This window comes from Telmatherina bonti, assembly GCF_933228915.1.
Source record: "Telmatherina bonti genome assembly, chromosome: 1".
Taxonomy (NCBI): Eukaryota; Metazoa; Chordata; class Actinopteri; order Atheriniformes; family Telmatherinidae; genus Telmatherina; species Telmatherina bonti.
This window is the reverse complement of record NC_136619.1, coordinates 29,365,653-29,382,629: the sequence shown is the minus strand read 5'-3', so window position 1 is coordinate 29,382,629 and position 16,977 is coordinate 29,365,653. Positions and strand designations below refer to the sequence as shown.

Sequence of the window (16,977 nt, the reverse complement as noted above, 5' to 3'; positions counted from 1 at the left end):
AATGTTCAGGAGCTCGCTTATAACGTTAGAATTAATTGAGTTTCTATAGCAAATCGTTTCGCCCTTGATTGTAAAAGAAAACTTGAAATTTTGTGTAGGTATTTATAGTGGAAGTAACATGGAGCTGTCTTAAAGGAATCCTGTTGCAAGCAGTAATAAGCTGGTCTTTACATTTTAATTGCACATCAGTTACAATATGACAAATAGTCACAAAACTTAGAAGCCTGTAATGTAAAATGTCGCCCAAACTGGAGGCAAGACAAAAAAGAAGAATCCATGCTGATGCCATAAAGTACTATTTGTGGATCCAGGTTTTAAGTTCATGTACAGGAAGGGTTGTTGAGCGTTTTTTTGTGCTTTAACTAAAAAGTTGTAGTGGTGGATAAATTATTGCTGATCCTCAGAGGGTGCACCTTGGCCTATTAGTTCAAGGCAACATATCATTGCTTGTGTTAATAAGACTCAGCCATATTTGTGTTCTCCAACTGAATAAACATGTAACTTTAATCTTACTCACTAAAAGACTAAAACTGTAAGAGCACACCACATATGAGGTGTTTGAATGTTTTGTTGCATCAGCTACACAAAACTGTGCACAGACTTTTGCTTGCAGTTATGCTTGTTTTCTTTTGTGTTCAGGCTCATCACTCCTCATCCATCCTAAAATGAACAGTTTGTGTTGTTTAAAGCTGATTCTCTAAACAATGAAAGTGCTGTGGATGTGAGCACTGCCGGCTAGTTTGTTCAATATTTGCCTAATTGGGAAAGAGAGCTAAAGTGTGTCCCATCTGAGGTGGAAACATGTTGACTGATTTAGTATCAAACGTACTTAGTTTGAGTGATGTGTGTAATGGTGATGGACCTTGGGGCAGTGCAGGAGCTGTTTTAAGAGGGGTAAGAGGTGGTATTAGTTGATTGTCCTCTTGTGATGGTGTGCAGAGAGACAAGTGTGAGAAGATCCTGTGTGGAATAAACATAGATAAGCCCATTCGAGTATGAAGAGAGAATGTTTGTTTTAGCAGCCGCCTATAAAATGGACTTCTCTAAAGAAAGATTGCAAATATCAGATGTAATGTAATAAAAGCTAATATATGTTGTCTAATCTCATTTTCACCGCTGTACTGTTTCTGAGTTGCCAGATAACACCAAATCTATCAGTTTCCAGTTTATTAACCGCATCGAGCTAAACCTAATGCAGTCTGAAACAATACATCCTTTTTAATTAAGCTTATAAATCAGGGGTGTTCTGGTAAATAAAAGGCCGGGTAAACCATACCTCACCAGACTTACTCTGGTTTTAGCCATGGGGAATGTGATGGATGGAAATGAACACTTCAGTCTGAAGTCTAAAAGGCAATTTCTATTCAAACACAGTGCATGTTGTCTCATAGGCTGCTGTTTGAAATGCTGTAAAATTGACTGATTGCTAATAATCTATGGGATATTGACACAGAGAGATGGAGTTCGACTTTCATTCATGGAAAATAATTATAGAAACTCTTAAATAGTTTTTGGATGTATTTGGACAAATAACCATTTGTCCACGCCCCTTTAAAACAACAACAAGACAACCAAAAACTGTGTGCTGAGATAAATAATAAAACTCAAATGTAATGTAGTATAATTGAAGTCTCAGCTTAAAATCCACCAAGGTTCTAATGATCACAAGCTACTTTGAAAGTGAATCATTTCCTAATAAAATCTTTTCTTTCTGAGGGAGAAATCTTGATCTAGCAGTGTATTTTTAGACTTGTATTTGAGATAATTGCCCTGATGGGAAATTTGCAGTAATCACATTGGATTCATATTAAGTTGGTAAACACAAATGCATACAATAGGCCTATTTAATAATCATCTCCACATACCACAAATCTTGCATGTACTTTTGATTCCCATCCTGCCTAATAACAGATGAACTGAATGTCGTATTGGTCTTGATCTTCTGGATGCATGTAAGACTGTGGACAGATTCAATACTTAAACCCTCCTCCTCCACCTAACAGGCGAGGGAGATCGAGAGTGTGAAACATGAGTTATTATCATGCAGTGACCAATTATTGGGGAACTTCATCACAAATTAGCATGTAAAAGAGTTGTGGAGTCGCACGCCGCCCCCGTATGACTAAAACATTTGAAGTACCATGCCTACAGTAAACAGTAATTTTCTGATTTTTAAACCTTTGTGATGCCACAGTGTTTTATACTGTGAACCACAAAATTATTTATGTTGTAAAACCCAATTACTTTAGATGCAAAATTACATTGTAGAATTATAAATTTTATTCACCTGCCATCAACAGAAAATAAAACAGACCATGCTGAAATTACCAGTAAACTGACTACACTTTTAGAGATAGTGTCCTTTGAATTGGTGGTGCAAAAGAAGAACCTCGTCCAAACAGTGAAACGGTGATGTAGAAATGGCATGGTTTGGACAATCTTCTACATTCAGAATGCTGGTCATCTTTTAATAATTCAATATATTTTTTGGTGCTTTGTCCTTGACTCTGCATGCTGTGTTCATGCTCTGTTGTGTACTGACAATATGAGATGATAAAATTCTGGGTTGTGGCCATTTTGTGTGCTTTATGACTCAGTTCTTCTTATGTATAAAATTTGTTCTGCAGGAGAATACTTATTCTTCCTTATCCTTAACACAAACACTTTTGGCTCTGGACAGATGGATTGACCCCCTGGTTGGGAAAAAAAACCCCAAAACAAAACAATAAAATGCAGTAGCTATTTGGTGCTCCAGATCTCTTTATTTAGCAGACTTCTCATCAAAGAACAGAGGAATCTGCATCATATCAAAGAATGCTTATACATGAGGAAGGTCATCCATTCAAAAGTTACAACCAAACTACAAATGGGACTCTCTTTTTCATCTGGACAGGGATTAACACACCAATAAAATCACAGTCGAGATTGAATCCCACTGAAATTAAAATGGGAAGTACATGCAAAAATGTATTTATAATTTTGAGGTGATGTATTATTTTAAGGGATTTGCACTTTAGCTTGACCATTTTCTGCTACTTTACTCTTGCTGTCCACAGATATCCAGAGGCACTGCTTATTTAACTGGTTTTATTTCCAAGGTACTTAAAAGATTCAGTTTAACAACATGAAATTAAATGAATTACATGTTTCAGATTTGTAAAGCTTCAAGTCACCTTTATGTTGCTCTTTATAAGTCATTAAATTCACTCTCACACAATCATTATAGCAGTGATGAATACAATAATGGATTGAGAATTGTAAACCAACAGAGTGATTAAAACCTTTTCTTTTGCAATTTACTTTTTACACTTTGGATTATAGGAAATTTAATACAAAATATTCATATATTAAAATTTCAGTAATACACACCACTGTTTATTATCTAAGTTTCACTTCTGCAGATATGAAAAAGACAGTCTACTTGCTGAATTCATGGGTGTACTGGCACATTCGACAAAAGACCTGACTTAAAAGTTTTCCTGATGGAATGATTAGGAAGTGTACATTTTCTTTGTAATTTAGGTTTGCCACCATAATCTGTAAACAGTTCTTTTAAGAGATTTAATTATAAACGTCAAAATGACCCACTGATGATGAGTTCGTGTTTCATGTTAATTTCTGTTACTTGCAACTTAGTGGATAGTGCTAAGTTAACCAATAAGAGCTGTCATAGTCTCATTAATAAAGATAAGAATTGATAAGATTTTCATTGATACCAATTAATGATGCAGTTGATTGATTCAGTTCCTTATCCTTTCTTGACACATGCTTTTTTTTTTTTTTTTAAAGGAATCAGATTTGTAGCACCAATATGACTACTAATGGTCTGAAAACCCAAACAGGATAGCATAACATTCATGCTGACTGAATATTAGAATTATTTAAAAACTAAAATTTTTTCATCTTAATTTATAGTGTAGAAGACTATAAACTATATAAAAAAGTATGTTTCTAAACTCACTGAAATGCTTCTGCAGTAGAGAAGTGTTAGAAGCTTCACCTATTCCTGTGCAGCGAGTCCAGAGCTGAAGTGCTAGTAACATGAGAGCTAATGTTAGTGGTTAACATCGAAAACTGAATGACAACTGAGAAGATATTCACTTTTGTAATAGTGGAATTCCATTTTGTATAGAAAGATTTTTTGCTTGATGGTGAAACATCAATTCTGCACACACACAAAAATATTGCTTTATAATCTTTATTTATGAAATACGCCCCTGCTTCAGACTTCTTTCTATGTGACATAACTGCATGTGATGTCATCTGACATCAGATATGTTTTAATTTGCTTGAAAACAAAGAAAACACCTCACAAATGGATAAGAGCTGTTGCATATTTGATTGCACCAAAAGATTCATGAATAAGTCAAGACAATTCTTTTTAATCAAACATGATTTTCACTCATTATCATGCCTTGTCTGGTTGTAGCTGCTGTTTTGCATGTTTTGCTGCTGCCAGCTTTTGTTTTGCTGACAAATAGGTTCTGTTTCATGTTTTCATCAACAATTTTTTTTCATACAAAAGTTAGATATTAACTAGATCAAACCAATGCATTTTCAAAAACTGTTATTAAATTTATTGACACCTTTATCACTAGATAAAAACAAGATAAAAACAAATTTACAGAGTACAGATGCAATCTGGTTTAAATCATTTGTGTAGAAAAGTCAGAATGAGTTGGTAAGATCTTAAAGTTGATACATGTATTATTACAACTTGGTGTAACTTATTCAGTAATTCAAGTCAAACTTTTAAAGATAATGCATTATTACCCTTACACTATATAGTTTAGCCAGCTACATTCACTGTCGTAAATCATGTGTGTTTTAGTCTACAGCTAAACTAAAACTCACATGATGGAGTTGACTTATCAGAATAAAAAATGGCCAGTTTGCCGCCCAGACCTACATAGAGCAGATAGGTACTTAAGCTGTGTAGATGTGCAAGTATGATTTTTCTGAATTACGAGCAGCAATCAAGTTGGTCTTCACCAGCACTGATAAAGGAATTGATAAACTCTGGGGTGAGTAATTGAGTTGCTTTGGAAAGTCCAGTCAACCAAGAGGGGCTCAGAGTAGATTCGCTGCTCCTCTACATCAAGAGGAGACCGTTGAGGTGGCTTGGGCATCTGGACAAGATGCCTCCTGGATACTTCCCTGATGAGGTGTTCCGGGCTCATCCTTGCAGGAGGAGACCCTAGGGATAAAACCAGGACATGCTGGAAGGATTTTATCTCTCGGCTGGCCTAGGAATGTCTTGGAAGCCTCCCTGAATAAATGGGAAAGGTGGTTGTCCCTATTTTGGCTGCTGCCCTCGTGACCCGACTCCAGATAAGTGTCAGAAAATGGATGGATGGGCTTTGGAAAATTTGAAACAGTTCTTCATTCTCATTTTTAGCCATAGAAATATCTGTCAACAGCAGCCTTGAATTCATTGTGGTTTGTTTCGTTAGTTTTAATGTTCCATGAATAGAAAAATAAAATAAAATCTTTCCCTCAGCTCATCGGTACCACAAACAAAGAAAAAAAGGTAAAAATATGCAGTAAAAAAAGAAAGTGATAAAAAAAGTTAGAGTAATCTATTTTTTTTTAAATATATTTGTTTGCATGTGTTCCAATAGAAAAAAAGTTCTCTTTAAGCTTTACTTTCATGCTAATTTTTAACATATTTTATGAACCGGTATCAAAAGAATCTTAGTACAGCTGCCATTATTGTCACATTTTAAAATTATTACTGCCTGTGTGTTATCATCACACAAATTTGAACTCCTTTTCACAGTTCAAAGCCTATTTTGTTTTATCTTTGAGTGAGTGAGATCCGATTTGTTTGGCATTCTTTGTGAATGGGCGTAAGCAGCAGCTGTCTTGGTGTTAACATGAATATTTAGTTTCCAAGAGGAGAAGAAAATGAGCATGCAGAGAATTTACTAATGAAATTGTGATGGGGAGCCTAGTCTCATTGCACTAACAGGTGTGTGGTAATGTAATATATAGCATAGTGAGTGTGTTAATGTTCACTGAGAGCTTAAAGCAAATTCTGTATCGGAAAATGAGAGGTGATTTAACAGCCATTACATGCATTTATCTGTTTATGAGTTCACGTGGTGCTTTCAACTCACATTCTCCATCTTGTCTGCTGCAGCTGTGGATTTTGTCTTTCAAGGATGATTGTCATTCTTTTAAATTTGTTGACATAGAGGCTTTTTAATCTAAAGAAGCTCCGAACGCAACTCAGATCATTCTGACTAGCGTTTTGCAGTCAGCTCTCCTTAGAGCTTTCGAGAGCTGTTGAAGGTTTAAGAGCTGCCATCAGCAGCAGTTTTTCTTTCAGCCCTTTTGGCCGCTAATACCTCAAGTAAAAAGAAAAATGGGACTGAGAGCAAATATCCACAGACAGTTTCGCCAGGGTGATTAGCTTGTTGGTATTTTGGTCGTCTTTGCCAGAGTGTTGTTTACTGCTGCAGATCCACAGTGTTTTCTCAGTGGTGTAGTGACACTGTGGTGAATCCTCCTGTCTGTAGCCAGGGAGACAGCAGATGTGGCTACTTGTTTCTCCCAGCTGTGGTAAAGCAATCAGATTTAAGAAGAAAAGCCTTGAAACAAAGTGGAATTTTGAGTTTTAAGCTGGGCCTCAGTGGTGTGTGTGTCTGTGTGTGGGAATTGAGCATCATGAAAATACTGCACAATAGCTTTAAACTATATAACTTTCTATAGAATAGGTTGGTATTTCTTCTCAATTTCTTTTTATTTAGTTTTCCTTTTTAACATAGTTTTCACATGTCGCATTTTCAGGTGAAGACTTCAGATATTGTCCTTTTATTCTAATGAATCAGACAAATTGAGCCCCTTATGTCAGGAAGAATGTATAGAGTAATGAGTAACACTGAGTCTCATCTTGAAACATCCAAAGCAGATGCTTTAAGAAGTTGTCATCCATCCCGAGATTTCTTTAGTCATTTGACCTTTTTTTGCTTTTGTTTTGTCTGCTGGCAGTTTACCTAATGTCTTTAAGGATTTGTGTGCCTGACTACAGCTGAATATGTGACTCATTTTTTATTTGACATGGGGCTTTATAGATACAGAATTTGATTTATTGAAGGATGTCAGATTTCTGTTATCTGTTTCACAAAAACATTACATATCATGTCACATGATAAAACAGATTTAATTCTTCTTATGCAGAGTCGCATAGTTTCTTGGTTTGCAGCACAGAGAAACACAATAAAGGTTTGCTTTGTCTAAAACCGATAAGGTGCACCTCGCCAATCTCTGGGTTTGTTTCCTTAGTTGCAGTGAGCAGAAGGTTTTCAAGGCTGATGGCTTTGATAGATGTGCGTTGCTTTAAGGGAGAAGACTTCAGAGGCTTCCTTTAGCTTCAGCTGCTTAATGTTTTACAACAAGATTCTACCATCACTCCCAGCTTGTAGAAGAAATCACGAACAGAAGTCGGGCTGACCAGTCACCTGGGGCCAGATGCATAAAACGATGCGTACATACAAAAACATTTATACGCCCGTTCTTGCACACAGATTTTTATGACGAATGATTGTGTGGAGAGAATTTTTAAAACTGCTCTACTTCTTTTCAATTCTTCTGCACCTTTTCTTTCAGTTTTTATTCATGTCTTGTAAATTGTGCATGTGATGTTTTCACAGCTACACACTTTGGAAGTTTTTGTTTCAGGCATGGGTTTAAAAAGGTTGCTGATTCACGTATGTTTAATTGATTTTACGCTAACTTGAAAATTGTAAAAAAAAAAAAAAAAAGGGGGTACCTACACAGGGGTTTATAAATCTGGAGAAAACAAAATTGTCACACTTTTGCCTTTGTGCATACTCATATTTTTATACATCTGCCCTCAGGTGTCTTTAGCCACTGTAGTGCTGATGCACAGATTTTAGATAATATATAGAAGTTTTGTATAATAAACTTGTATCTATTTCATACTTTCAAATTTTACTTCTCAGCCCCAGTGTGTAAGCATTACTGTTAGGAAACTAGAGAGATCTAAATAACTAGGGCTTGCCTGAAAAAATACCTATTTCCAGACAAGAGCACGGTAACAAGGCTTCCATTTGTAAAGTTGTAGCTGAACAAAACCACAAGATTTCTGGAATAATAGTCTTTGAAAATATGAGATCAAGGTGAAGATTTTTGGCTATAGCTAAATTGACATTTGGAAAAAACAAATAACAAAAACACAAACAAACAAAAAGCAACAACAAACACAACATATCAGCACAAATATGTTTTAATATTTTGTCCACGTTTTAAAATGATGACACTATGGAATTTGTCTGATATTCAAGACCTGTTAAGAAACTTTTTTTTTTTTGCATTATTATATCATAAAAGCAAATCTTACATGTGGAAGATGATGCACTTTTACTTATAACTGAGCACAATGAAACATTTTGATGGTGTCAGATAAGGGCTATATGCCAAATTAAAAAAACTTGTGAATTATTGTAGATAACTTCCATTATGTTTCTTCACCGTAGTCCACATGGTTAATAAATAAATAAATGAATAAATAATTAAATAATTAAATAAATAAATAAATAAAAACCTATAAACAAAATAAGATAGCGGTGACTTAAAAGTTAAAGAATTGCTGGATCTTATATTCATGTATTTTTAATAGATGCAGGAACTATTGTATTTGCTTCCTGTTGCGTTAAAGCACTGATCATTTATAGACGATGTGAGATGTATCACTGCTGTGCATAGTAATCAGATATTACATGTTAATACCCTGCTTAAATATCTTGACACAAGGGAGCTGCAGTAGGCTTCTTCAAGCCTTCGTACTGTTTTTTTTTTTGTTTTTTTTTTTTTGGCGCTCCTTTGGCTCCACTACTCAGCTGGATTATGAAACAGAGCCTCTGTGAGAGGAACTCCAATCACTGCTCGAGTGTTTACTTTTAACCTGACATTCTCGTTGCCTTGGCTGTTTGATAGGCTGGGAATAAGGGTGTTGCTCCAGGCTTGTTGATTTACTTTTGCATGTTTACAAACCTCTTCATAAATTCACAATCAGCCCTTCATTGGTTTTCCTCAACGTCTTTGTGAAGCAGGTGTTTGAATGTGGACAAGCTTGGTCAGTGGAAGAAGTTGGCAAAGATGACTGAGCCTCTTAATACTTGTGCCAGATAGGAGAAAATCTTTTAATCAGAGTGATGATTTAGATAATCTGAAGTGGATTGAGACAAAAAAAAAAAAATCACTACATCAAGTACTTTAGAATATTTATTTGTGTTCAGTGCTAAAGTAAAAGATGTAGACTAGTGGAAAACATTCCATATTACTGTAAAGTAATACCATAGAACGTTATATTAGAGGTAAGTGTGTTGATCGTAAAAGCCTTGGTGAGTTGTGTTTTTTTATTGTCTGCCCTGCTCTTATGACATCTGCTTAATCCTGAACATTACTGCCCTTATGGGGCATTAACATCCTTAAAATTTCCCTCTTTAGGTGCCAATCTGCTTTTATGAGGCCATTGTGCCTCTCAGATTGCTAAGCGCAATCGTTCTTATTACCTTCCATAAAAATCAAATATTTAAGAGCTGTTATAAAAGTTCCAAAGCTGTTTGAGGACTTTTGATATCTATTTGGCATTAACAGAGTGCATGATGCAGTTTCTCATGCAATTACAGCGCTATTTAGCTTTACAGGGATAGTATTGCTGTAATATAACACGTTCTTTACAACTCCAGTAATAGATTTCTTTTTATGTGAGGTTGATGTCATTTTCTCACCCTGCTAGCTGGCACTAAATAAAGCTGAAAGAGTTTTCTGAATACAAAGTTTTCTGTAGATGTTTAGAGACAGCTTTAATTTCATCAAGGTGAGGCATGCAGACCTGGTGTTAGAAATAAGGCTTTGCAGTCAAACTAAACATGCAGCTGCCTTTTTATTTCATTCAGCTTTATTTTCTTACCAATTAAAATGCAGTTGCTTGACTTATTGGCTTTGATTTTGTTGTTTGTTGACACAAAATTGTACTGGAAGTGGAGTGTTGCTAAGAGAAGACTTGGCAAGTAAATAAATTCATGTATTGACTTGACCCCTGCCGTTTTGGCAAACTGTCTGAACTCCTCTTGTGCGGGGATCTTAGGGCTCTGTGCCATTTGAAGAGCTGGTGTCATAATATCCCCAAGCAGTACATGTTTTAAAATCATAAATGAATAAATATTCAAACACCAAGAGCCCTTCCAAAACTTCCTTAAGAAACCAGATGGGTCCAGAAACCTCAAGGCATAAGCATTAGAAGTGTGATCAATATAGCTTAACAGATATCTGAGTCTCATACACACTAATTGTCTTAGTCAAAATATTTAAATACATTTTGAAGAGTGCATAATTGCTGAGTAAATTATGCTCGCTGGCAACATTCCTCCTGCTGCAGGAAGTTTCATGATATTTTTATATTTATTCCCATGTGAAATTTCCCTTTGCAGTGTGTTTTCCAGAATGACTATAGCAAACAGCCAAAATGGTGCATTATCTCCGAAGTCGGAAATTCGTGAGTTGACCGCATTCCAGTACAAGTTGGCAAGATTGAGGATTTCATGATGCTACAGTACATGGAAATGCTGTGTTTTCATAGTTTGTTTACTATGGAATCCAAGATCTACTTTAATAACAGCGTCTGTTTGATTCCTGGGAATTTTATTTGAGTAATTTTGGTTATAAAACAACTGAAAAATACATGATAGATTTGTGGGTTTGGACTTTTTTTAAAAAAAAAATTGACAGCGCTTGTTGTACATTATTTTCCTTCTGTTCTTTTGCTTTATTACAAAAAGTATTTGTGCAGTTTGTCAGGAACTGACCTGGAAAGGTAGGTCCAGAAGGAAGTGTGTGCAAATTCTCCTCATTTTCAAATAACATATAAATAAACAAAGATGTAAATAGATATGTATAGTTCATTTACATAACTGAAAATATTATGACCAAGAACACAGATGTACAAATGATGCATGCCTCTACAACCCAGCCCTGGATAAGCAGTAGTGAATTTGCTAGAGATACTACGATTTTGTTTGGAGAACATGATTCGTATAAACGTACAGAAATATTTTTAAGAAAAGAACATAACTCTGTTAACCAAAATAAAATGGATAAGGACAGTGTTAATGAAAGTCTAAGTCAGTGTTTTGTTATTATCACAAGTTTCCATTGTCCACTTCTCTTCGATTCGCTTTTGATGTTGCAAATGCGTCCTCCCTCTTTTCATCCACACGGTGTTTGTTTCACTGCCATTAAAGTGGACTTAATCAATCTTGCGAAACATCATTTTTATAGATCAGTAATTAATATGTTTCTTCATATGAGCAGTTCCCAAAACCTCAGCACCAATGAGGTTGTGAGTCCCACTGCCCACCAACCCACTGGCAGACCACATTAATTACAGCTGCCGAGTTGCCCGGACAGCTCTGTCTGGCTAATTTCACGTGTCTCAGAAGCACAAGTCAATACAACTTTAAGGCTTAGTGCTTCCCAGTAATTGGAACAAACATGGCAGTAGTGATGTTTGGAGCTAAATCTTTGCCAGAGGCACTGTCAACTGCTGTCATATTATCCTCTTTGTCACAGCTCTCAGTTAAGGCACACAGTTCTCAGTTCACATACTGGCAAACCTTGTGAGCCTGATTATAATAATCCTTTATGAAAATACCTTATTACAACCTGTCTATGAAAGTTTTGGCATTAGATTTATCTGAGTGGGTCATAAATAAAACATAAAGAAACAGAAAAGTCTTGACTTATGGTACTTATTGTGGAATATCCACAACAAGTACCATTCTTACCATTCCATCATTAATTCTTATGAATTATAAGAACTGTTTATGTAGTTATGTCCACTCACTAAGTATTGCTGTCTTTTCACCATATTAGCTCGTATTTATTGAACCAAACAAATAAAGTTTTTTTTTTAAGTGTGTTTTCCTATTGATTTTGTAAATTAAATTTTGTATGTTTCATCTTCTTGCCTTAGGTATTTTCTGTCCTATTAAGCTTAATTGAACAGGCTCCCCGGAGGTCTTGGGCTCTGCTATTTTTCTATTTTTTCTATCCTCTGCAATGAGCCAGAAATGCTTTTGTTCCCTCACTGACAGGCAGGTATTTTCTACTAACCGTAGGCCAGCTTTGTTTCTCACTCAGTCATCCATGAACAGTGTGTATTGTCTACCTCCTTCATCTCCCAAGATGCTGAACTCCACTCCAAAACATTTTGATGGAAGTGGTCTCAGAAAAAATACATTTCGAGCGGCCAGCTTTGATACTGTCTTTTTTTATTCTCAAAATTGTGCTAAGAAGCTGGGTTGATAGCTGGAGAATTTATTTCAGATTGAGATTTGAAAGGCCTTGAGGTGACTCCATAGCCAAGTTGTTAGGTAGCATGCCACATTGATGCAAATGCCACGAACAGCCCCGGTTTAATTTCTGATTCACTCTGCATTTATTTCTCAACTTATTTTAGGACTTCCTCTCTTTCTCTCTCACTCTCTGTCTATACAGTGTAGATAGATATATATATTCATATACATTTATGAATTTCTTCTTGCAATAATGTCCATCTAGTTTTCTTTGGTGAATCTGCCATGTTGTCAAAATGCCCACTGTGTCAACAGCCAGTTGCATGTAAGGTAGGGTTGTTAAATAAAACTATCAATCTATCAATCTATCAATCTATCAATCTATCAGTCTGTCTGTCTGTCTGTCTGTCTGTCTGTCTGTCTGTCTGTCTGTCTGTCTGTCTGTCTGTCTGTCTGTCTGTCTGTCTGTCTGTCTGTCTGTCTGTCTGTCTGTCCGTCCGTCCGTCAATGTCCTCCTGTCAGTGAAAATATTTGGAATGAAAACGCATGAGAGATACAGATCAACCATTTTCTCATCCAGTCTTCATCCACAGTAAAGTGCTGCACCTTAGACCAAATGATTAGATAAGGAGTGAGCCATTCATCAAAGCAATTGTACATGCCTGTGTTTTTTAGACTTTACTATAACAGTTTACTGTTCCGGTGATGTGCGGACATGGTCATGTTGGCTGTGTGCCGCAATCAGACTAAATTACTTTCCTCATACTAATCTTACCCAGCCCTTGACGTCAACAAAGAAGTCAAGAGGTCTCAGATTTCTTTGTTCCTGCCATTAATGTTCTGCACTTACAGTATAGTATGCCCGAGTCAGATAGGGATAAGACCCAAGGATAAAATGATTGAAATTTTCAATCTAGGGCTGAACAGTACAGAAGAGATGCAAACCAAGCGTCCCTTTGGGGAGAATAGTATGGATTATGTGATACTGTTGCTGGTCTTCAGAGACCTGGGCAATCACTCAGCTGCTTTATATCCTCTTGTAGGTGGTGCTTGATACTACTGTGTGCTTTTTACTCACCTTGAAGAATGTATGACGACTGTGATCAGTGTTTTTCATCTCTGACACCATTTAAAGATCTGATCCTCATTTTCTGGTGTTGCAAGCCACTGAGAATCTTTGTGTTTCTTTGCCAGCCCTGCAGCATATTAAAGGACACTATATGCATTTCAGGATATGGATCCAAGTGCCATCACTGAATGCATGATGAGTTGCCTGTGTGTGTATTGCATTTGATACATTCTTCTAGACTACTCTGCATTGAAATTCATGCATGCATTTTCAGCAGTATGGAATCAGTTTAAGTAATACAGGTGCATGTTTTCTTACAGATCTGTGCTTGTACAGATCATTTGGTGTACCTGGGTGCAGTTGTCTCTGATGTAATCCCCTCAATATGCTGAGGTTCGAACTGTACAGAAAGGAGGAAAGTGCACTAAAGAGTTGAATTTCATGAGATTATCAAAGACTAAAAGAAGACATGGACCAATTAATCTTTCTTTGATATTGATTTTTTTAATTTACTCTTTATTGCAGTGTCAAACCCAGCAATGTTGTTTCCAATTCTTAGACAAAATCTCAATCTCTGAGTGTGCCCAGGGATTAAAAAAAAGCTGGAGGCAGGTGGATCATAGCTTCAGCATACATGGTTCAGGTGCAGCTTATCTAGCATCGAGTTTTACCCGCAGGCACATGCGGCATCAAGCAAACCAAGCCTTGCCTTTCACACTTATGTTTTGGTGTCTCAGTAGAATTAGAAGTAGGCTTTTAGACAGAACTGAAATAAAACCACCTTAAAACCAAATGCAGTTAATGAATCCAGAATTTTTCTTTCGTGTTTTACACAAAACTTTTGTTTCACTTAAGGTGAATGTTCCTAATACATTTTGTCAGGGTCACTCCATTAGATACTGTTGCTTTTTAACAGAGAATTTACCATTCTATGTAGTTTACTGTGACTTGGCTGAAATTGCACTGGACAGTCACTACTTTAATGTAATTTTAAATGTACCTGATGGACTATTTAAGGTACACATCTTTTGAAATTCTAGTGACCAAGATTGCAAAAGTAAACCTGACAACATATATTTTATTAGACGCACTTTAGTTCTATATGACTGGTTTATATAATGTACCTGCACTGTTTGCTTCATTCTAAACTCTGATTTCCAGTGTAGAATTGTTAATGAAATAAATCTATTTTTGCAGTGTCACGGGTTGGATATGTATCTTGTCTTTGATTTTAATTTTTTCTTGATGGAATTAATTAAATTTTTTTTCTCTTCATTGAATATATTCACTGCAGAAGTAGTGCGAGTTTGAGCTAAGTTTCCTGATTTTCCTACAGGTATAAAAAGGGAATATATATTTTTTCTTTTATGAGACCGATTCACAGTTGTTTCTGTGTATCATGGCAGCAGCCATCATGTTTATGGCAGCACTTTGCATTGTATGATACAGTTTGCAAGCTGAACTGGAACAGGGCTTAATGGAGTTTTTTCCTGATTCACATCAGCTTGCAAGTCTTTCCTTTGGTACAGAGTGGACACATTCTGCTTCATTTTGCTAAACCAGCATTAAGTATTGTCACAGTAGGTGCCCTCTTTTGGATGTGGAATAACATGAATGTTTAAATTCTTATTTCATAAACACTAAGTTCCAAAATTTGAACCCAGTCTTGAAAGCAATTTAGAATAAAAAAGAATATATTTTCTTGAATTAACTTTGTCAGTTTTGTATCACAGACTTCTTCAGTTTTTTCCTTTTTTAAAAATTTTTAAATGTTGATGTTACATTTTTTACAAATGTAACATCAACCATCTGCAATAAAAATTACAAAAGCAATTCTTCCTCACATTTAATTCTTACATATTTAATTCACAATTGCTTTTAATTTATTTATTTATAAATAAATATATTTAATTATTTAATCAAATTGCCATTTAATGCTACACATCTCCTCTAACAGAGAGGGCAGAGGCCACAGAAAGCCCAGAAAAAGAAGGTAGTCTGGGTAGTCTGATGATAACAGACTACCCTCTTATTAAAAAAACAAAAGAGAACATTGAATGACAGCTGTGTTTTTCTAAAACTAATCACATTTGGCGGCTTTGAATTGCAGGAAATTAACATCAAAATGACATCTCAAGAATCCAGACAACACTAATACATTTACTAATACATTCAGCTACCCACCTTTATTTTAAATAGATTAGCCCCCCTTGTGTCCTTCATTTTATTTATTCACACTTTCTTTTTCTTTCTGACTCTGTGCTGCCTGATAATCACAGGCAATTTGGAGCTGCCACAAACAATTTAATTTTTATTACAGATTGTCTTCTATTTTTAATTTTTCAAGTTGAAAGACCAACACCATGTTGGGTTCCTCCATCTGTGCTTTGTCAGATCTGGTGCAAAGACATGTGTGCAGAATGCACACAAGAACACAGATATTCCAGCAATGAGTGACTTCACCTTGATCCTCTAGTTTGATTAAATGATATGGTGGAGATTGAGATGTGAGTGAATTGTGTTCAGTCACCTGCTGCCATGGTCACACCATTACCTCTGACAGACGGTACAGAAGCTAAAGAGTGACGAGTCCTTGAAATGAACTGAAGCCTATTACCAAGCTATAACAACAATGAATAGTCGTGTAGCCAATGCTGTACTCACTGTCATTTATTAGTTTCATTTTATAAGAAGCAGCACAAAAGCTTGATGTATAGTTTTCATAAACCATACATGAGATAGCAGCTGTTGCATCCCTGAAGACGCACACACACACATGTGCCATGAGTCATGTTTTCCCTTCATCACAAATCCCACTTTATCCACTGGGTATGCCTACAGATGAATTATGCCATCACCTTTGCCGGGTGTATGGATTATTTATCAAATTTTCATAGTTCATAGAGCTTTCCCATGAGAGTGGGAGATGATAGATTTAATTTAATTCAGTGTAAGAGGTTTGATTGGACTTTTCAGACACTTTGTTAGTTTACTTCTCGGTGGTAGGAATAATAATCCAGCCCCTTTAATTTGAGTGAAACTGCCAACAATGTTGTATATAAAATATTCCTTTACAAAAAAAAATATTGAAATTTAAAAATCGTCAAAGAATAGGGGTGGGGAATATTTTATAAAATTGTGAACCATCACTAAAGAGACTTTATGTTGGAACTATGTTTGCTGTTTTTGGTTGTTGCCACATTTGTGTTTAATCAGGTTTAACACTGTTAAGTCAAGTGAATCTGAAACTCGGGGGGCTTTGCCCCTCAATAGGATAATATTATAACAGAACATAAATAGATTGTGCCATTTTGACCAAGACTGGTCAAAGGATGACCTATGAGGAGTATTAAAAATCCATTCTTTTATTAAAGACTGCTGTTTCATAAAAAACTAATGTGCTTTTATGAAGACTGACTTTTATAGGCAGACTTGAGTTGTGGTTTCTCTGCATCTGTGAGGTAAAGGGGTGAACTAAACCCCCAGTTCAGTTAGAATTGTAACAATGTTTTGCATGTTTTTTCTTTTACATTCGAGACCAGTAGAGTAGAGAGGCGTGACACATTAAGACATTTCTGGTGCCTG

The 16,977-nt window shown here is 35.9% G+C and overlaps 1 protein-coding gene across 1 annotated transcript in view; it reads left to right on the top strand.

Annotated features, from left to right (window-relative positions):
- The window catches only part of LOC306774364 (glypican-5-like), a gene marked incomplete at both ends in the record, with an annotated part of 133,618 nt that overhangs the window by 41,517 nt on the left and 75,124 nt on the right, over positions 1 to 16,977 (top strand). The gene's annotated exons all lie outside the window — the stretch shown is intronic.